Source organism: Mastomys coucha, unplaced genomic scaffold, assembly GCF_008632895.1.
Source record: "Mastomys coucha isolate ucsf_1 unplaced genomic scaffold, UCSF_Mcou_1 pScaffold23, whole genome shotgun sequence".
NCBI lineage: Eukaryota > Metazoa > Chordata > Mammalia > Rodentia > Muridae > Mastomys > Mastomys coucha.
In genome coordinates, this window is record NW_022196906.1 from 78,790,613 (window position 1) to 78,813,391 (window position 22,779).

Sequence of the window (22,779 nt, forward strand, 5' to 3'; positions counted from 1 at the left end):
AGGCAGAGGCTGACAAGAATGACAAGTCTGTGAAGGATCTGGTCATCTTGCTATATGAAACTGTACTCCTGTCTTCTGGCTTCAGTCTGGAAGATCCCCAGACCCATGCTAACAGGATCTACAGGATGATCAAGCTTGGTCTAGGTATTGATGAGGATGATCCTACTGTGGATGATACCAGTGCTGCCGTAACTGAAGAAATGCCACCCCTGGAAGGAGATGATGACACATGACGCATGGAAGAAGTAGACTAAGCTTCACCAGAACTGTTTGATGCTTATTTCATTCCTTCTGATAATATATTTTCCATTATTTTTGTTTATTTTTGTTAACATTTAAAACATCTGTGTGGCATGAAAACTAAGGGAAAGATAACATTTCTACATGTGATACTGTGATACTATAGGTTTGACTCAAGAGGTTGATAGAACGTTTGTTGTAAGACGTAATGTAACCTACTGTTAATGTTAACTTTGTGGTCTGAAGTGTTTAGCTGTTGAGCTGGATTCCTTAGTAGACCAAATTAAGATGGCTTAAGTTACATCTTAAAGATTTCATTCCCTATGGTTAATTCTGCATGTACTAGTCTTAGAAGTAAACACAAGTTAAAACAACTTGACAGGAATTCCCCAAGTGGCTTGTTTTCCAAAGTACCAAGAACAAAACCTTGTTTCCCTAAGTCTTGTAACTCAGCAAGGCTTGTAAATGGAAATAATGCCCAATCACATTCTGCTTTAAAAGGTAAATACAGGTGAGATAAAAAGAAAAAAAAATAAAAAAAGAGAAGGCCTAACTGAGAATACTGTAATCTTACTTAGAATGGGAAATAAAAGTCATAGGAGGGAGATGGAAGGAGAGAACTGGGTAGGAGAGAAGGCTGGGAGAGTAATAGGGTGGAGAGGTTTGGGATCAGGTGAGAGGAGAGACAGGAGAGAGGGCCAGAGGGCCAGGAGAATGGATGGAAATCTGCAGCTGGTGGGGGTAGGGAGACATCTTGAGGACTTGCCAGAAACCTAGGAGGGGAAGCTCCCCAGAAATCTATAGGGTGACCTTAGCTGAAACAACAGTGGGGATATGGAACTTGAAAAGGCCAACCTTTTGTAGCCAGGCAGGGACCCCATTGGAACTATAGGGACACCAACTGTCTTAGTTTGGGTTTTACTGCTGTGAAAAGACACCATGATCAAGTCAACTGTTACAAAGAACAACATTTAATCGGGGCTGGCTTATAGGTTCAGAGGTTCAGTCCATTATCATCAAGGTGGGAGCATGACAACTTCTAGGCAAGCAAGGCACAGGAGGAGTTTAGAGTTCTACATCTTGTTCTAAAGTCAAACAGGAGAAGATTGTCTTCCATGTGGCTAAGAGAAGGGTCTGAAAGCCCACCCATAAAGTAAGATACTTACTCCAACAAGGCCACATCCACTCCAACAAGGCCACATCTCCCAATGGTGCTACTCCCTGGGCCAAACATATTCAAACTACCACATCAATCAATCCAACAAACTTTTTGGGGGGGGTTGAGGCAGGGTTTCTCTGTATATCCCTGGCTATCTTGGAACTCCCTATGTAGACCAGGCTGGCCTTGAATGCACAAATCCACCTGTCTTTGCTTCCCAAGTGCTAGGATTAAAGGTATGTGCCACCATTGTCCACCATCCACAAAACTTTCAAACCAAAATTTATACTGTTTATAAAAAATGCGGGGACAGGGGATAGAGCAGAGATTGAGAGAATGGTAAACCAATGATTGGGTCAACTTGAGACCCATTCCACAGGCAAGCACCAATTCCTGACATTATTAATGATACTCTGTTATGCTGCCAGACAAGAGTCTGGCATGACTGCTCACACTAGATGGAGCTCAGGGATTTTAATGGAAGAGTTGGAAGAAGAATTGAGGGCCCTGAAGGGGATAGGAACTCTACAGGAAGACTGTTCGAATCAACTAATCTGGACCCTTGTCGGCTTTCAGAGACTGACTGACCTACCAGCATACACAGACTGGACCTAGGACTCCTGGATGTATGTAGCAGAGGTGTAACTCTATCTTCATGTGGATCTCTCCAACAACTGGAGTTGGGGCTATCCCTAAAGTTGTTGCCTGTCTGTGAAATATACTCCCCATCCCCCAATTGGGCTGCCTTATCTGGCCTCAGTGGGAGAGGATGCACCTACCTTGCACAGACTTGATGTGCCAGGGAAGGGGGATACTCAGGGGGAAGGCCTCCACCCTCCCAGAGAAGGGGATGGACCGTGTGAGGAGGAATTTGGAGGGAAGGCAGCAATCAGTATGTAAAGTGAAGAAAGAAAGAAAGAAAATAGGGGTACAAAATTTCCAAAGGATTGCAAAAATGATATAGTTAATGTATTTTTTTTAACATCAGCTAGTATGGGGGTTTGAATGTGCTTGACCCAGGTAGCGTCACTATTAAGGATATGTGACCTTATTGGAGTAGATGTGGCCATGTTGGAGACAGTATTTCACTTTGGGAGTGGGCTTTGGATCTTCCTCCTACCTTCCTGAAAGACAGTCTTTTTCTTGTGGCCTTCAGATAAAGATGTAGAACTCTTAGCTCCTACTACGCTATGACTGTCTGGATGCTGCCGTGCTCCTGCCTTGGTGATAATGGACTGAACCTCTGAACCTGTAAGCCAGCCCCGGTTAAATGTTGTCCTTTTATAAGAGTTGTGTTGGGCATAGTATCTCTTCACAGGGTTGGAAATGCTAACTAAAACAGCTAGGTTTAATTTGCAGCTTAAAAGACCACAGACTATTATAGAAATGATAAAAACTTGAGAGAATGTTTGATGTATTAATAATCTTCCCCAAGTCTAACTGTGTTTTAAGTTATAAAAGAAACAAAAACAAATAGTAAAATTTCAGAGATCCAGTCTATCAAAAGGGTTTCGTTAGAAGTGTAGCTTACTTTCAGTAAATGCAGTTATGAGGTGGTTGATTCTACAAGGTGACTTATAAATCCTTCATCAAAATAGATCCTTAAAATACATTCCTTAGTCTTATTATACAGCAAAGGAAATGTTTCAATTTTAACCTGGTGGGAAGAGATTTTGCTTTTCAAGTCTCTCTTAAGCAGAGAAGTGTATATGGAATTGTTTGGGTTTTCTGTTTTGCTTCTATGTGTCTTGTCATGCCTCCCATGTTAAATTTAGGCATGTTAAGAAAATGGAGAAAAACATTCACCACTGACAGGTGAAAACAGGAAATAAAAATATTGACTCAGAATGTTCTCAGGACAATTAAACGGCTAATGAAAGGATTGTAGTAGCTAAGGCCACCATGAGTAGGAAAATGGGCACCGGTTTCTCATTTTGCACGCAGTTGATTCTGATTCATGATGCCTATAATTTCTGACTATGTGGGTAACATGGCAAACACCGACTACTGCAGTAAGAGCAAAATAAAAACATACGGTACCTCTTATTTTTAGGATTCCAGAAGAATTTTTAAAATATTTTTCTTTATTTTGGAATAATCTATGAATTTTTAGAAATACTTTGTTCATTAATTCTCATAGCAGGGCTAAACCATTGAATACTTTCCTATCACTGATTATAGTTTTTATCTGGAGGTCTCGGTTATTTGGGGTCTAATCTGTCCCCTCACTAGAGTAATTAGATGTAGTAATGATAGATCAATGCCTGATCTATCTTTTTGTTTGGGTTGGGAATATGGCATCCTAATAAATAATTTAGAAGGGATGTTTCCAAGAGATAGCTGTCCCTAGGATCTACCTCTAAAAAGGACACCCTGGGTGGGTAAAGCTTCTTGTGCTAATATGGTTTCTATTATCATAGAAAGTGAAACATGCAGGAAGTTACTGAGAGGTGATGATTTTCAGGAAAGTACAAAGGTAATTAGGCAAGTGATGCAGTAGATAGCGTCCCACTGTCTATCCTGTTGGCTGAATTGCTTGCTGAATACATTGCCTACAGATAACCACAGGTAAGTAACTTTTTGTGATAAGCTCCACCTTGAAGAATTGCTTGGGAACCATAAGTGGCAGAGGGGAGGGAACGGAGGCAGAGTTTCATCCAATTAAGACTTGGAAGTTCCCAGGAACCAGAAGTCTCAGAAAGACAGATCCACCTTGTTTCTGACTTCTCTCCCATCATATGAAGAGCCACTCTGAACAATGTTGACAGCCCGGAGGATGGTCTATGTCTCTTTCTTGGAGTCTGGGACAATGAAATGAATTCTGTGGCTGATTACATTGTGTGACCAGAATGATTGACTTTCAAAAACTCAGAAGCTAGGGGTCCTTGAGAAAGTTTTTAATCTGGGATGAGGGGAGGTGGGGAAGAAAGGGCTGTGGCTGAATGACTGTAGAACGCTCATACACACTGGGCACCTGTGCAGTGTCTGGTTGAGGCCAACTGCCAGCCTAATACTAGGCATCTTCAGCCCCTTCCAGGGCTCTGAGGGGGAAGGGAAATATGAATTCTGGGATGACTGATTTTGGAATTTCTAAAGGGCTTGAGTGACCAGGGGATGGCAACTTGTACTTTTCTGACAATTAAATCCTATGGCTGAATAGAGATTTGTATTTCACACACTCAGCTTTACCCAGTTAACATCACTGTGCTCACAAAGCCCGTTCTGACTACAATCTATATGACTTACTTTCGCCAAATATGGCTGTGTCAGTCACAAAAACCTTGTTTCTGCAGAGTTTGCTTGTTGTGTGACAAGAATTTTTCTGGGGAGACCTAGTACACAAGCCTACTCACCCCAGAGAGGGAGCCCGCGACAGACCAAAATACTGATACCACCCAGATTCAACAGATGAACCAATGAGCCTTACTTGGGTTATTTACAAGTGTAATGGGTGAGGGATTATTTAAAGGAGCAGAAATGACTCAAAGACATGTGTGTCACCAAAGTCTACTGCAGCACTGGGGAAAGCTCCTAGAAGCTGGGAACCCAGAGCACCCTGCACAGCCTGCGGGCAGCTCAGCAGGTTAGAGGGTCCTTTCCGCAGCGGTCTAAACCTCTTCTGGGCAGCTGCTCTGCTATCAGCGCCTTCTTTGCAGCTCAGCCTGTTTGAGAGAGACTCCCAGCAGCTTTATTGCTTACTCTTGGTGGGAGGAGTCTAGAGAATCTGCTCATTCTCAGGGACTTCCTGAAGCTGTTTTGAGGTGTTTACCTTCCTACGAAGGAGACGCCCCTGTTGGATGGAATGTCTCAATCTCAGTAGAAACTTGGAAAACACCTTTCAATAACGAGGATGCTTATTGTGGAGGTAATTAGTGATTGGGGTTGTTGCTATGATATCTAATCTTCTTCATAAGCCTAAGACTGTGGAGGAAACTAACAGATTGATTTTTAAATAAAAATCTGTCTCCCCACTGCTGACCTATGGCTGCACGGCGTGTTAGTTAAAAAGAGGCAATGTATAAATGAGATATTTTATTGTAAGAAGGAGAAAATTGGCCAGTCAAGTAGAAAGAAGGAAAGGAAAGGAGAGGAAAAGAGGAGAGAGAGAAAGGAGAGGAAGAAAGCAATAGAGCAAGAAGGCAAGAGAAGAGAACCACCCCTTATATTACATGGGGCGTGGCATGTCTGGCTGTGGTCAGATGACTGGGTGTAGGGTCCACCTAGAATGCTGGGAGCTTGGGGCATTGTCTGCCTGATAGAGCACACATCTCCTGCGGGAGGCAGCTGTGAGGGGTTGTGACTGAAGCAGGAGCCAAAGACTCAAAGAGTTATGGCCGTTCCTTCTGCCCCCTGCAAGCAGAAAACTGCCCACGGAGGCTCCAGGGCTCAAGGCCAAATACTTGACTGAGCCTAAGTTACCTGAGCAGACTACTGCCCCATACCACCCCCCCTCCCCCACTGCCACCCATTACTTTCCCATACACATAGCTGGCAATTAACCATTTTACAAAGGATTTTGTATACATCAGGGTTTAGAGTGTGGTTAAGAAAGACTTTTGTGGTTTTACCCAGTCACAGGATCAGCTATGTTCATGTTCATACAAACCACATGGATATGAGGTTCACAGCTAGACCAATTCTGTGCTCTGAAGCCTCAGTGATTTAGAATGCTTCTCTGAATTAACATAATCTCCAAGGACTAATGATTACAAATACATACATGGAATATGAATCTCAGTGGCCACTGTCTTTCTAAACTGTCTCTTTAGATCAGAATAGATTTTCTGGTACATTATTTCTTGGTAGGTATTGTATTACTCCAATCCCTGAAATTTCTAAAAACTCTTTTCCATGGTCATAAAATTACTGTTGATGAATCAGCACGTTATAAGCATAAGAAATCAAGATGGGTAGAGTTGCTAACAGCTTATATCCTGATCTTCTAAAATATTAGCTAAGAGAATTTTTTGACAAAAGACTTCAGCTATCTTTGGTTTGTAAACAACTGCAACTATTTATATTTTTAAAAAGCTGTATTTGTATGTATGTATGAGTCTGTGTGCCTGTTTGTCTATATATGCACCAGTACTTGTGGAGGCCAGAAGGGGGCATCAGATCTCCTGAAACTGGGCTTGGAGGTAGTGGTTGACTGCCTGATGTCAACCTGGATCCTTTGTAAGAGCAGCAAGTACTCTTCCCTGCAGAGTCATGTCCTCAGGCCCTGCACTTGTTTGTCACAGTGTGATGTGACTTGCAGGGTGTACGCCGTCATGTGTACCTTGATTGGGTTCTCTTTCACGCTGTCACTGTGATTTGTATGCGAAGGTATTCATCGTGCATAGAATTTTCCTATGCGTTTTGTAAACACCCCCTTTCTGTTCTCTTTGTCTTTATTCCTGGAAAGCTAGTAGTCTATTTTCTAAGACTATGGGTAAGTTCAAACTCTCTCAGGTTTAAAAATGTGGGATGATATTATCTATTCTCATTTTTACTTTATTTCTTTCACTCATTGTATCCAGCTTGAGACTCACTAATGCTGTCTCACACCAACACTTCATTCTCTTTTATCGCTAACTTTCCATTATAAAACTATACAGCAACTTATCTGCCCATCTATCTTGTGATGCATATTTACATCGCACCACCAGGACCCTGCTTAAAGTCAAGTGGTTTTTAAGCCTTTCTGTGGACTTATGGATTTAAGCTTTGTTTTTCTTAGTAAAACTTAAGAGTAAGATGGGCTTGAACACTAGTTTAATATTAATCTTTTAAAGAGACCACCAAGCAGTTTTCTAAAGGGATTCCTGCTTTCTATTTCATTACAGGAAATGAATGAAAGTTAAACTTGCACCATATGCTTGTTGACATTTAATGTGGTCAGCCTTTTAGTTTTAGTGGAATTACTATGGATTTCTTTGGTGACTAATGATTGAGAATCTCTTTCTGTGTTTATTCACCATGCATCTCTCTTCCTCCATGAAATATATGGCCAAGACTTTCAAGTAGTTCAAACTTTCTATGTAGAAACCCAGAGGTACCAAGACAATCCACATATTCGGTTCTATATTAGAACTTACAGACCTCAGAGACCATACTTAGATGGAGCTTAGCATGTGGAGGAGGTGGGTTAGGGCCTAGGTCATGGGTAGAACGCTCTAGGTGGATACTGTAAGAGAGCAATCTCTTACCATGGTTCTTTACCACTTCCTGACTTCCATGATGAGAACTGTTCGGTCTCTCATCCACTCTCTGCCATGATAGGCCATTAAATAATGAATCTGCTCCACCACGGATTAAATTCTTCAAAATAGCATAAATCTTTCCTTTTTTATAAGATAACCAGTACATGTATTTTGTTACAGTACAAGGAGACTGATAAACAGAAAAGGCCACTTAAGAATATCCCTTCTTTTTAGCAATTAAATGGTGAGATGTGTGTGTTATTGTTTGGCCTGGGACTCAGAGTTCAGGATTTTCACTGGGCGTAGTGATGTAGACATTCCCTATGAGATGCAGCCAACCACAAATATCAACATCCTAGAAAAAAAGATCAACAGTAGGTATAGTTTTTTTATTTGTTATTGTATAATTGGTAAAAAGAAATCCTATTAACACAGAGAACCTTCCAAAAGCATACATTCGGATGAGAACTGTTGATTGAACGCTAACCTGCAAGAAAGCCATTGTAAAATTTGCAAACTAAAATTCTTTCCTGATCTTCTTTTCTTTTTTCCACTCCTTCCATCATTCCTTTCCTTTCTCTCTTTCCCTGTCCCTTATTAGCACATCCTCTTTCCTCCAGTTTCCTAAGAGAAAACTGTGGAGTACCCAGGCAGAAGTAAGAGCGTGGTAAGCCAGCAGGTCACTGGCTTGGGCTAGGAAGTTTAAGCATTAGAAGCAGGAAAGCACAACTTCTGGGGACTTGGGCTGCTTGCTTTGGGCCATTCCAAGGGAGAAGTGAATACAGTGCAGCTTATAATACTGTGGTAAAAATCCCACTCTCACCTAAAGGCAGAATCTTATCTGATGGGATGAAGAGGCTGAAACCAGTGGTGTTTACAAAACTAGAAAAGATCCTCCATGGTAAGTCTTCAGACTGGCTTGAGGCTTGAGCATCGGCTTCAAGGAAGATAGGAAGGCACCTAGTAGAGTGTGGATGGTACTACATTCCTCATGCACAGGAAAGACCACGATCCCTTCACCATATTTTCATCTCGGATTTACCCCAATTCAGGCCTTTTGAGCCTTTTGTCTCAAAATTTCTGGCTCAATTGCTCCTTAGTATCCTATTAGTAAAAAAATAAAAGCTTCTTGTCTATCAGGCTGTTTCTTACAGCTCCCCTTGCTGTTAGCCAATGGGATATCAAGAAAGATAGGGATGTATTCAAATCACTAACTCGGTCCAAGTGTACAGTTGTTCTAGTTTCTTTTCTGTTGCTATGATAAAACACTCTCATGAAAAACAATATAGGAGTATACACACACACACACACACACACACACACACACACACACACACACATATATACATATATCTCAGGATCACCTTTCTAGGGATGGCACTGTCTACAGTGGGCTAGGTACTTCTATGTCAATGAAAAATCAAGATAATCCCCTGTAGATATGCCCACAGAGTAATCTGATCTAGGAAGCCCCTCTATTTGAGGCTTTCCTCTTAGATGTCTATAGTCTGTGTCTAGCTGGTAATTAAAGCTAAGTAGGGCATCAATGTTCTATATGCTAATCTAAGGGCAGATTTTGAGAGTGTTTTGTGGAACTGATTCATAGCATCCTTCAGGTAACATTGTATAAATGTTGATTTCTTTAGCTTGGCTATGAAAGAGATTGAATATCATTAATTCCAAGACTAGGCATTCTGAAAAGTGCTCAGAGAGTAGAAATAAATATTCAAGTCTACAGATGGAGACACTGGCTTTGGATTTACACTATTAAGTTAAAATGAAGGTAGTCAAGAAAGATCCGTGTTCAAAGACAGGGTCATTCTTTGCCTGTGTTGTGAATTTATTCACATCTAATGAAGAGGCCATTCAGGGTAATATTGCTAGGCAAATTACATTAGTTTTGTGATTATAATAACTTCTTAATATGTAAAGAGAGTTAAGAATAAGAGAGGGACTAGTATCAGGAATTTGTCTTTGATCATAAGGGCAGATGTTTAAAGATCTGGGGATATTCACATAGTTTACATTGCTAAATTTTTCAAGATCAAATTACCAATGTTATCAGTTTTATCCCCATAAGAGATGTGCATTTTCTTACCTGTATGTATTTGGAATTATGTTAAATATCAACCAACCAACTAAAGTATTCCTTTCAATCGTATGTTGATACCACATTATTTTTGAAAATCTAACAATGTGAAATGAAGTCTTTTTTGTGGACTAGCTGTGACATATCCCCACTAACAGTGCATACAGGGTAAAACCACACTGATTTGATTTCTTATTGTTCTGGGTCCACCTGCTTGAAGCCTTGAAACAAACACTCTTCATTGCTGTGCCTAAGAGTGAAAGATACTATAAATAAATAAAAGTCAAAGGATAAGAATATTAGAAAACATTTGAGTGACACTAAAAACATGGCCCTGAAATACATGAATCTTGTTTTCCAGATGGGGACAGAGAATCTAGCGCTTCAGCAGTGCACATAAATGGCTTGAAGTCACACATTAGCTGTAACCAGGGAATAGTTCAACCTCAGGCAACTTAGTGTAGATAGTACACTCAAAGCTTCTACTTTTGAGAAGCCAAAGAGACAACTATGTACTTTGTTCATCTTCACACTCAAAGAACTTTGATAAATGGAGAACATTTTGAAACCTTAGAAAATAGGAAATAATGTAAAGATGAACTCATGAGCCAAGGGCTTTCATTAAACTAAAAAAATACGTTAAATTGGTGCTATACTTGCACAATCTTGTAAATTCTATAGAGAAGACTTCATTTTTTTTTCCTTTTTCTTATCATGAGCATTAGAGTGGGTAATGAAGTGGCCCACTGTGGCTTTGATTTGCATGTCCCTGATGCCCAATGTTAGTGAGTAATTCATGCCTAATAGTAGCCATTTGGGTATCTTCTTTGGAAAAATGTCCACAGCATTATGATTCTGTCCTTGCATGCATAGAACATCAGTGTTGATTTCTTTTTTGTTAATGCTTTTTAAAGTTAGTACACAAAGCAAGATGTTTCACTATTGCATTTTCATATGTGTGTGTGTGTGTGTGTGTTTTATCTGCTTCTCTCCCACAGCTTTTCTACCCCTACCCTTTGCTTGCCAGAGACCAGTTCCAGCTGCAAGGTTCAGGTCCTGAGACGAGGAAGGGGTATATGGTGCAAAGTGAAGATGGTGACCACCTGTTGACTTTTAAGCAAGTGTCCGGAATAACTGAGCCATCTTTATTTACACAGTCACAATCCCACTAGCCCGAGCAGTGACATCATTGATTATTTTATTAAAAGAAACCATAACATCAGCATTTAAAAAGCTACATTATTACTAACAGCCCCCAATAGTTTCTTGTTCTCTTTCCCCCTCCTGCTGGGTCAATCACACCCTAACCTTATTTTGCACTACAGAGCACAATTTCAGCAAGCCAAAAATAAATGTCTAGTCAGGCACTTTTTGTAGACATGAGCACATACCCAGCTGGTAGCAACTGCAGTTATATAGTTATGCAAGGCAAGAGACAGAATTAAACATTCATGGGTATAAATCCAGTCATCACATAACACCCCTTTTGTCATAATACTTTTATGTTTTTTCTTTTTTTTAATTAAAGTTTTCATTCAGGATTGGAGAGATGGCTCAGTGGTTAAGAGGACTGACTGCTCTTCTAGAGGTCCTAACTTCTTTTTAATTTTTAATAGTTATCTATTTTTATTAGATTATTTATTTACATTTCAAATGTTATCCCCTTTTCCAGTTTCTCCTCCTGAAAGCCCCTATCCCATCTCCCTTCTCCCTGCTTCTATGAGGGTGCTCTCCTATCCAACCACCCACTCCTGCTTCCCCGTCCTGGCATTCCCCTACACTGGGGCATTTAGCCTTCACAGGCCCCAGGACCTCTATTCCCATTGATGCCTGAAAAGTCTATCCTTTGCAACATATGGGGCTGGAGCCATGGGTCCCTCCATGTGTACTCTTTGGTTGGGGGTTTAGACTCCCCTGGGAGTTTTGAGGGAGTCTGATTGGTTAATATGCTTGTTCTTTATGAGGTTGCAAACCTTTTCAGCTCCTTCAATCCTTTCCTTTAACTCCTTCACTTGGGACCCCATGCTCAGTCCAGTGGCTGCGAGTATCCACCTCTACTTGTCAGGCTCTGGCAGAGCCTCTCAGGAGACAGCTATATCAGGCTCTTGTCAGGAATCACTTGCTGGTATCCGCAATAGTGTCTGGGTTTGGTGTCTGTATATGGGATGGATCTCCAGGTAGGGCAGCATAATACTTTTAAAATTGCACACAGAGACCTGTTCATTGGACCAAGCAACCTTTCTTGTTATGTATCTATCAATTCCTGATATCATCTTCCTAAGAACCATTTTCAAGTCTCTATTGATCAGACTTCCTTATTTTCTAAGTCTCAGTTGATCAGATATAGCTTCCTCAAAACAGTTATGCAAGCAGGACGCAATGCTCTCTGCAACTGCCGCAAACGTACTCAGCGTGACTATTGTTGTTTCTTCATGGGACATGACTACAAGTCCCAAAATACCCAGGATTCATGGTCACAGCTGGATGATTGATAGAGGCAAATAAGAGAAGAGGGTATTATCCCAGGAAAGAGTACTGAGGAAAACACGGAATCATCCACAGGGCTTTCGGCCTGCATGGTCCCAGTCTTGTCCATAACGGACAAAGTGAAATGAAACATTGCCAAGAGTATAGACGGCATAGTGAGAGCAAGGAGGGCGTGTAGTACACACGAGCTAGGGAATAAGCATAGAGGCCACCAAATTTACCAGAGGTTCTTGCCAAGTGGGAAGGGGCCAGGGCCTTGTCACAGTAGAATCCCATCAGTGACACCCTCATATGCTGTTCCCTGCAGATGTTGTATGACCCCAGACACTTTCGCCTGGTCTTCTTCCCACTACCAGATAAGTCTCCACTTGTGCGTCACTGTTACATTCAATATTATTACCATTCACCCCCCTTTCTTTGTGATTTCTTTCTCTCCTTATGTGCTTCCCTTTCATCCTCATCTCTCTCTCTCTCTCTCTCTCTCTCTCTCTCTCTCTCTCTCTCCCTCTCTCTCTCTCTCTCTCTCTCTCACACACACACACACACACACACACACACACAGAGACACACATCTAGGATCCACAGATGAGAGAAAACATGTGGCTTTTGGCTTTTCAAACCTGGCATATTTCACATAACATAGTAATTTCTAGTTCCATCCATTTTCCTGAAATTGCCAGGATTTTATTTTTCTTTACAGCTCAATATTTACACTGTGTGATAAATGTGCAAGGATCTCCGTAATATGTTGACTTAGAGTTCATTTACCAGATACCAGGAATGGTACAGTTGAGTTATTTTTAGTCTCCTTTAGAAGCCTCCGTACTCTTTTCCAAATGGCTGCAGCAGTTCACATTTCCACTATAGCATGTTGTAAGTTTCCTCTTTTCCTACATCCTTACCAGCACTTTTTGGCATCAGCTTCAATGGCAGAAAAGAACTTTAAGAGAATAACTTAAAAATAAAGGAAAATAATGACTCAAAATTGTTGTATAACTCCACTGATATGAAATATGTAGAGCAGACGGAGACAGAGAGGGTTTTGGAGGGCCCCGGGGAATTGGGGGATTACCATTGACAACTAGAGTAGTTCCATTTAGAGTGATAAAAGTATAAAATTGAATTTTGGCAATGGTTGCTTAACTCTGTAAAGATACTTAAGACTATTAAAGTGTAATTTAAATCAGTGAATTATCTCATGTTCAAGTTATCTTGCAAGTAAGCTATTGTTAAAAGTAAAAAGAAACAAAAATAGAAACAAAAATTACACACAGTGACAATAGCTTCCTTCTGAACTCACAATATTATACTTCTCTTTCTCATTGTCTGCAGCTTTCTCTGTGATGTTTAAGGAAGAGCAGGTCATCAGCATGTGGCACCCATTTAAGCCTAAAACCAGGTGCATTTAACTTTCTAAGAGTTTGTTTAGGTTTTGTTTTGTTTTGCATTTTAGATAAAAATTTTAGATAATGTTAACATTGCTGAGAAATATTTGAGATGTTTTATTGCAGTTTTATTTTGGGGACAGACTTAAAAGATAATAATGTAATTGCCTAATATAGTAAGTTATTCACTTAGCATTTTTGTCATGTAACATTAATGAGCGCTCTTCATGGTACAAAGATTCTACCAGGCTCTTATAAATGTTACATTATTAAAGTGTTATTAATTTTGCTTCATAGTGAAAAGCCTTGAGTACCTGGGTTAGATTCACTCACTAGCATAATTGGAATAGCACACTGTTGATAGTACTATGCCATGGTGGGTAGTTTCCAATGAATATAATTGTGCCTTGGGTTATTCCGTGAAAACAATGGTCACAGGCGTGGTGTATGAGGGGGAAAGAAATGGAAGAAAAAACAGTCAATGGTCATAAGCAAGTTTGAAACCCAGCCAGGAAAACTCCATTTTGTTTCAAGGCTTAGTGACAATCTGTGACTTGAAACTTCCCTCTTGGCTCAAGGCTTTGTGGCTTCTCTTTGCTCTGGGAGTCATCCTTTCTCTTCCATGAAAGGCAGCACATGATAAGGGCTGAAGAGTTTTACTAGTGATTTTTTTTTTCTATACAACTTTAGGAGCCTGACAATTCTTTGTCATCTTGTTCTTTCTCCATACTTCCTTTTAAAGGCTGGCAGAATGTCTGTTGGTAAGCCATGTTCATGAGCTTTGTGGCTCTCTCGCTTGTGCTTAGAGATGCCCTATCACCTAGAGCTTCCCCTGCAGGTAGTCCTAAAACAACCCAGTTTTATTTTTACTTTTGACTGTGATGGCACATGGGGTCTGTGAACCACATGTATAATCTTCACAGAGAGCCTCTAGGTCAACGTTTGTCAACCTGTGGGTCGTGATCCCTTTGGGGTGGCACAGCAGATATCCTGCATGCCAGATAGTTATGATGAGATTCATAACTGTAAGAATTACTGCTGTGAAGTAACAACAAAATAATCTTAGGATTTGCGGGTCACCACAACATAAGGAACTCTACTAAAGGGTGGCAGTGTGAGGGAGGCTGAGAACCAGTGCTCTAGGTGGATGACGGCTGTAAGTTTCTGTTTCTCAGGTACTCGCTGAGCTGTTTAGTGTAACCTTAGTTACACTGCGAAGAATGAAAATAATATTTATTTTTGGTATGTGTATGGTGTGTGCATATGTGTGTGTGTACCTGTACATGTGCACGTGCATTCATGCAAGGGAGGGCAGGTGTGTGGAGGTCAGAGGTCAACCTTGGGTTCTTACTTTCCACGTTGTTTCAGATAGGATCTCTTCCTTGTTCACCACTGTGTATGGCAGGTTAGCTGGCCTATGAACTTCAGGGATTCTCCTGTATCTGCTTCCAAGGCTGCCAAAGGAGCCCAGGAGTTCTCCTGATGCATGGGTTCTCCTGAGCTGAACGCTGGCCTCGTGTCACCAGGCAAGTGCTTCACTCCCTGAACAGTCTCCCTAGATTCCACCCTTGAGTTGGGTCTTTGTGGTATAAGGTAGGCTTTAAATTTGAGATCCTCCTGCCTCGGTTTCCTGAGTGCTAACATATGTCACCATGTCCAGCTCCAACCTCATAACTTTTATGTTGTATGCCATCTGTACGGGGGTCATGTCCTTTATATTTGATAGCTATTCCCTCAAGTGGAAATAGCTTCGTGGTTAAGGGGGCTTGTGCCCACTTCCCTTTTCAGTTCTAGGACCCTATATCTGGTGCAGAGGCATGCAGGCCCTGTGCGTATTGACTCAGTTTCTGTGAGTTCGTGTGTACAATAGCCTCATTGAGTTTATAAGGCCTTGATTCCTTGGTATTCTCCGCCTTCTGGTTCTTACACTCTTCCCACTTCTTCTACAGAGATCCCTGAGAGGCAGGATTTGATGGAGACTCTCTAGTCTGTCTTGATCACTCAAGCTGTGCCTGCTGTGGGTCTCCTCTCCTGGAGTGGGGCCTTAACTCAATCAGCTACGCATACTGGTTTGTTTACCCCAGCTACCTTTGTGCTACTACTGCACCGGCATATCTTGCAGGTGGGTCACCATTGTAGACTGAAGAGTTTGTAGCTGGGTTGGTGTTTACCCTTCTAGTACCGTGAACACTAGTCTGTAGGGAATGAAGGCTCTGGGTAAACACCAGCTCAACTTCTCTGTGTTCAATGAGTTGCATAGGTGTCATTTTTTGGCAATAGGGCTCTTTTTGTCAGTTTATGGAGAGCAACCAGTAGCCTTGGCAAGAGCTTAGATTGTTTGGGGGTTTTTAGTAGGATCCCTTTGACCAAGACCTCAATTAGATAAAGCCCATTCCTGGTGCTGAAAGCTTCCTTTTGAGATGTCCATTTGAGGCTCTGTCTCCCCCGTTGTTTCATTTAGATCACTTTCATATGTGCATATATTTTTTTGGAAGCTTCTACTGTATCAGTTTCCATATGGTTCCCAAATGGCCCTTAATTTTAGATGTTCCTCATTTTCCCTCCCTTTCTCCTCTCTACCCTCCCCATCCCCATTTGATCAATGTTCCTGTCTCTCCCCTACTGATCCATCCATAACTATCCTATTTCACCTTCCAAGGGAGATCCATTCCCACCTCTGCATCCCTCACTCTCTACCTAACCTCTGTGGTTATACAGACTGTAGCTTACTTATTATCAGTGATTTTGTTAGATAACATCCACATTGTTTTTCTGGGTCTGAGCTACCTCACTCAGCATTTACTTTTCTAGTTCTGTCCATTTACCTGCGATTTTCATGATTTCATTTTTTAATGGCTGGGTAATATTCCATTGTGTAATTGTACCACACTTTAGAAAATCTATTCTTCTGTTGATGGAATTTTAAGTTGTTTCCAGTTTCTGAATATTATGTAGAGCAGCAATGAACATGTGAGCAAGTGTCCGTGTAGTAGAATAAAGCATTTTTGGGACTACGCCTAAGAGTGATATAGCTGGATCTTGAGGTCAATCATTTCCCACCTTTCTGAGGAACTGGCACACTGGTTTTCATAGTGGCTGCACAAGTTTGCATTTGTACCAGAAATGAATGAGTGTTCACCTACTTCACATACTTGCCAGCATGAGCTGTTATTTATTTTATTGATTTTGGCCATTCTGAATAGAGAAAGATAAAATCTCAGTGTCGTTTGATTAGGATTTTCCTACTGACTAAGGAACACCAATTTTCTTATAACTGGACGTTTCAAGAGGCTCATGAAAGAGAATGAGATTTTTGTATAATCTTTAAACTATTGACATATGCATTGTGTTTGTGAAAATTCCAATTTACCCATTACAATGATTCATTAATTAAAATGTTAATAAAGCAATTACTCTATGATAGACAATCAATACATTAACCCATGCTGCACATAGAAAACTGGGTTTTTTGTCTCAGGTCACAGCCAAGACTTGGAGTCATGTCTGTCTTCTAGTCCTACAGTGTGGATCTTGAATACCCTCCAAAGGTCCTTGTAAGCCCAAAGGCTTAGGGTTTCAGCAGAGTGCGACATGTTAGGACCCACAGAGGACCTTAAGTCATTTGGGACAAGCTCCCAAATTGGATATTGGGACTCTGGCCCCATCCTGTCTTTCACCCCCTGCCCATAAGGTAAGCTGTGTGCTCTATCTGGGGTTATTTACCATTGCCCACTGGCTTCCTCCTCAACGACCGGCAAATGTAGCCGGTAAAACTCTGCTCTTTCCTCTGTCTTCTTTCTGTCTAGATAACATAGGACTTGAAATAATTTCCTTAAAAATAGCTAACTTTAATTTTGGATGTGAACCTAAATGATGGTCATTTTCAGAATGAGCAAAGAGGTTGTAAAGAAAAGAGGAAATAACATTTGCCTATTGATTATGTTGCTGGAAAGAACTGATCAGCTTCATTGTGCCATGGTCAGCAATCTGGATGCTGAAGATTAATGAAAACCATCTCAATCATTTCGAAGTTTTTGATGGAGATCCTTTTTGGTAGGAGCCACACAATCAGTCTAGCTTAAAAACCTTCAAGGAGCCGTGCAAGTTTTTTTTTTTTTTTTTTAATTATGTTCTGCAATTTTAAAACACAGGCAGCACAGACAAATAAGTGAATAGATACTATTTCTGTTCTCAGACGATACTATAACATTTAACAATAATTAATTCACTTATTTGAAAGGCTTGTTGGCTAAAATAGTATTTCTAGAAAATGCTTGTGTATGCACGCATGCAAGTGTGTGCCTCTATACACTATGCATGCAACTATTCAGAAAGCAACCCTGAGTGTCATTCCTCAGGTACCATTTGTCTTTTTTTTTTTTTTTTTTTTTTTTTTTTTTGGTCATGATATCTTATATATCACTGTCTGGAATGCCAAGATTTTCAAATAATGTTTCTAGGGATCGATTTCAGGTTCTCATGCATGACAACAACTTGTTTAGTGACAGAGTCATATCCCTTGCCTGAGAAAATTAGATTGAATTTTTTAAAATCTGATGATTATTGTTATAGAAAAAGAATCATTCTAAGTCACCAAAGCATCAAAGCCTGTGGCAGTCTTCTTCATCTTCAGATCCTGGATATGTCCATGCCCTGGGTCTTATAGGACAGTCAGTTGAATCAATGTGTTGCTAAGGAAACATGATGAACAAAAAACATAGCAGGTTCAAAGGGCTCAGGGGAATTATGATAAAGCTATAAAACCTGCCAAATAATTGGAACAATAAAAGCGGAAAATTAATTTCAAGCAAGACTAAACATTTCAACTGACTGATGACAGGATTTTTTAAAAAGAATCTATGCATAGATGGGGAAAAAGAGCTAAGACCTTTACACATGCAAGTGCTTAATTAACAGAGACTGAAGCAAATGCAAGCACTGGGAATATAGCAGAACATTTTGGTTTCTGGTCTCACAAAGGAGAATTTACCGTAATCAAATTTATCGGTCAGAAGGATAGAAGTATGGCTAACTGACTGCTTGAAGTAGTTGAGAAAGGGAGCAATATTCTAAGCGTTGGGGGTTACGTGTTTTGTGGTCCAAGTAAAATATAACTCGGGTGTTAAAGGAAGCACAGAGAGAAACTGGACACGTTTTTTATGAATAGTTTTACAAGTGCACTTAGCCCTGGAGAGACCCCCTAGGATTAGCCAATGTGATGGAATTCTTTTTAAAAGGAATGGGAGTGCACAGAGGGGTCTTGCATGCCAGTTACATCACTCATAAGAAAAGTGTTAAAAGGTGCTTTGAGGGTCAAATGAAGAAACACTTGGAGTCTTATGTGCTCCATGAAGGAATCCCAACTTTTTTTTTTCCAGATGAACAAGAGATGCTTCATTAACTTGTCAAAATGTCAGTGAGGTATTCCTTGTGCACAAGGGAAAAGGTGTTCTAACACATCCCTTGGCATTTCTACAGTGGGCAATTTACTGAAATGGTCTACTGGCTAAAGCAATCTCTTAAAAGTGGCATAATGGGAAAATTGATAGATTGAATTGAAACTTGTTAAATTGCAAGAAACAGTGATTGAATCACAGCTCCTTCAATAGAAGCGCAGCCTCTGGAGGACTTAATGTGGGCAGTTACATGGATAGCTTACTGTTTTAGACACAGTTGTGTGAAATCTCTCCTTACAAACTCACCTAGATATGACGTGTACGGAACCTATTTGGAGTAAAATGTAGTCCAGGCTTGAATGTCAAAACTTATACACTAAGGAAGAGTTAGTCCCATGGAGACACCACTGTAATACCATCATGGCAGGCTTTGAACTCCATTTCATGGGTGCCACCTTGGGGCAGTCACTCCTGGAATTTCTCTTGGCAATTCTCCCACAAGACCATGGCAGAGGTTAAAAATTGTACTCAACAATAAAAAAAATATTAAACTTGGAGCATAACTATTATATTTGGGAAATGTCCAAAGAAATCAAAGCCTTTCCCGGTAAAGAATTGAACTGATTAAACTGCTATGAATTTAAAAAAAAATGAAGTGTTATTATTGAGCAAAGTGACACCCATCTGAGGCTCATGACCTGGTTTCTGCAGTAAGTCACAAAGCAGTCGGAGCATGCTCTGATCAGTGAGCTGCATATATAATGGGGCAATGCTGGAGCATGCTCTGATCAGTGAGCTGCATATATAGTGGGGTAATGCTTTCTAGGTGACTAGTGAGGAGGACAATTTTAGACTGGGTAGCTGCTGCGTTAGGCTACTAATTGCTCTGTCTTGTGGTGGTTATAGTTTTGACTTATTAAATATGGAGAAGAGAGATAGAGGTTTTTGCTAGTGAAAAGCTCTTTTGTGAGTTTTAGGAAATTGGAGCACCAATTTATTGATTTTTTTTTTTGTAGAAAATGAGAGCCCAATTTGTTGTTGTTGTTGTTGTAACATGGTGGTGTGGGTGAACGACAGCTTGGTCTCTACCAGAAGCCAAGAGCTGACGTACAAGGAGCTTGAGTGTTTCTTTAGTCTTGTTTAGTGGATTCTTTTAAGTCTTAAATACAGAGTTATAGTGAATTATGGACAATATGGTAAATTATTACCTTTCTAGAGAAACATGAATCCATGGGAGAATGTGGTGTTCAAATAGGATACAGTGCAGGGCTCTGAGACAATGAATGCTTAGCAAGACAGTGGATGATAGTTTTTTGGGGGAAAAATTAGAAATAGATGATAATACAGGACTTGGTTCTTTCCCTTGACTCTTTTTTTTTTCTTTTCTTTTCCTTTTTTTTTTCTTGCACCATTGGGCTGTTACTTTTTTTGCACAAAGGGGGATGAACTTTGGACAATTTTTTCATGTGTAAATGAGAAATATTTCCATTTGGTTACCACATGAAAATGCAAATGGAGCATTAGAAGAAGCATCTAGAAAGGCTTATGCGAAGCAGGCATGGTCTGAGGTAGCTGCCACACAGTCAGTATATAGTTCATGTTGTTGATTACTGGTATTCTCAGGGTTTAATGAGTTGTGGTTAGATATTGGCTATTGTAGTTTCAAATACACATATTCAAAACCCAGATTTGAGCAGATTTTTTTTTTTTTAGTTAAACCGCTCAGATCTCATTTCCTAAGTACATTAATTGAGGTCCAGAAGAACCTAGAGAGAGGAAAGATAAACTTCTGCACTAAGCAGTGGAAAGTCCATCAAGTGATGGTAAGTGATGGATTGAATAATTAATCACTTTCGACAGAAAAGACACAACAGAAACCATTGCTTTATTTTTGAGTTCCTGAATCACACATTGAAACTGGGCGTGTAGAAACAGAGAAATCACAAGAAATGGCATGAACTCAAGCAGTTCTCTGCACTTGGTATGGGAAAAGTTCTGGAGCCCTTAGAAAGAAGGAAATTTTGTCCCTTTTCTTTCACCTTTGTTGCTAAATCAACTTGGCTTGTGGTACCAGTCAGTTGCCTTGGGTTTAAACCCAGGAAAGGATGGCGAATAATCTCTATGCAGTTAGCACAACATCACTAATCCATCCTTAGAGAAAAGGTGGTATCTACCCTTTCGGTCTCTTCTAGATTCTCCATGTGCATTCTGTGACCACCCACTGTATTTATCCTGTGACTATTAAGACTCTATGGTTGTGGGAAAAAAGAGTAACAGGCTGTTTGCATGGTATATGGCTGATGCCACAAGATGGCATTTACTTGCAAATTCAGATTTTATCAGTTTACAAAGGCTGGATCATTTAGTAGCCCACCCTCTATGTACAGACATTTGTTAGAGTATTCCCCGTCTGTGTTTTCTAAATATAGAGGCAGAAAAGTGGAGTTCTAGTTGGCCAGCTAAGGTGGGAGACCATAGCTCATCTCATACCCCACACCCCATTCTTGGTCCAGAAAGAGATGTTTTTAGTTAACATGTATAAGAGAAATAATTGTTGAGATATAGAATTTGGTACAGGGGGCTTTTATTGACTGGGCCCTTTGCCAGAAAGATCTCAAGCCAAAACCATTTTTCTACCAAAGACAATAAATTACAAACTCCTTTCATGTAGTGAGCCAGAGATAGCAGACAACAGAAGGTATTACTGACAAAGATCTATAGATCAGACATCATTTAGAGAAATAATCATCTAGATACAAAATATTGTACATTGTGGGACAATGGCTCAGTGTTTGGGTCCTGGTACAAGCCTGATGATTTGAGTTCAATTCCTGAATCGCCTAATGAAGAAAGAGAAACAAACTCTACTAGTAATCTACTTTGTACCCACCCCAGAGCATGAGTGAACCCATACCCATGCAACATGTATATACACATACCACATAAGCTCACATATAATAACAATGATACATACTATCTAATTTAACTAAAATAGAAATTAAATAGAAATTAGAAATTAAAATAGATAAAATAATTTGGGCACAAGAAAGACAACTGCTAAATCCCTTCAAATGTGCTCATTTTTGCTAATGTGGATTCTAGTTCAATTACCAGTGTGGAAGAGTAACCTATGAACTTTGAATTTTGATTGGTTAAGGTTTTATTCAATAGATCAAAATCAAAACCAAATTCTCGTTATATTAGTTTTATTACAAATTAATTAAGACACACAAATATATTTTTCTCCAAGGACAAATATTATTCCTTAGGATGAGAAATAATGTAGCTGAGGCAGGGGTTTTGTGGGAGAGGCTATTGGCGCAGTTGGAATTTGTGTTGTCTTTGTGTCTAGCCTCTCCCTGGGGGCCCACGAAAGCTTGTTCTTTTTGGTTCCAGGCCTTTATTGTTACTACAGTCTCTATTCACAGAGTCACTCTGTATGCTCTACAGAGACCCTGGCTGCTTGATGAATCATTTTTGTGTGTGTATTTACCTGACCTGCAAGCTCTCTGAACAGTCTCTGATCCACAGATCTATGTCAGCAATAGATCATCCATAACTTTGTCTTCTGTTGTCTGCTCTCCTTGTGAAAGGAGTTTATAATTCATTGTCTCTGGTAGAAAAGTGGTTTTGGCTTGAGATCTTGCTGGCAAAGGGCCCGGTCAATCAGAACGACTGGTCTGACCACAGGGAACAGAAAATCAGAGGTGTCTTAAACCATTAGGAGGTTTTATTTGACAAATAAAAAGCTCAAAGATGCACAGCAGGAGTTTCTTGACTGGCTGGGTGATACCAGCAAAGAAGGCATCTCTTTCAGTCTTTGCTCAGAAAGTTGGCTGTG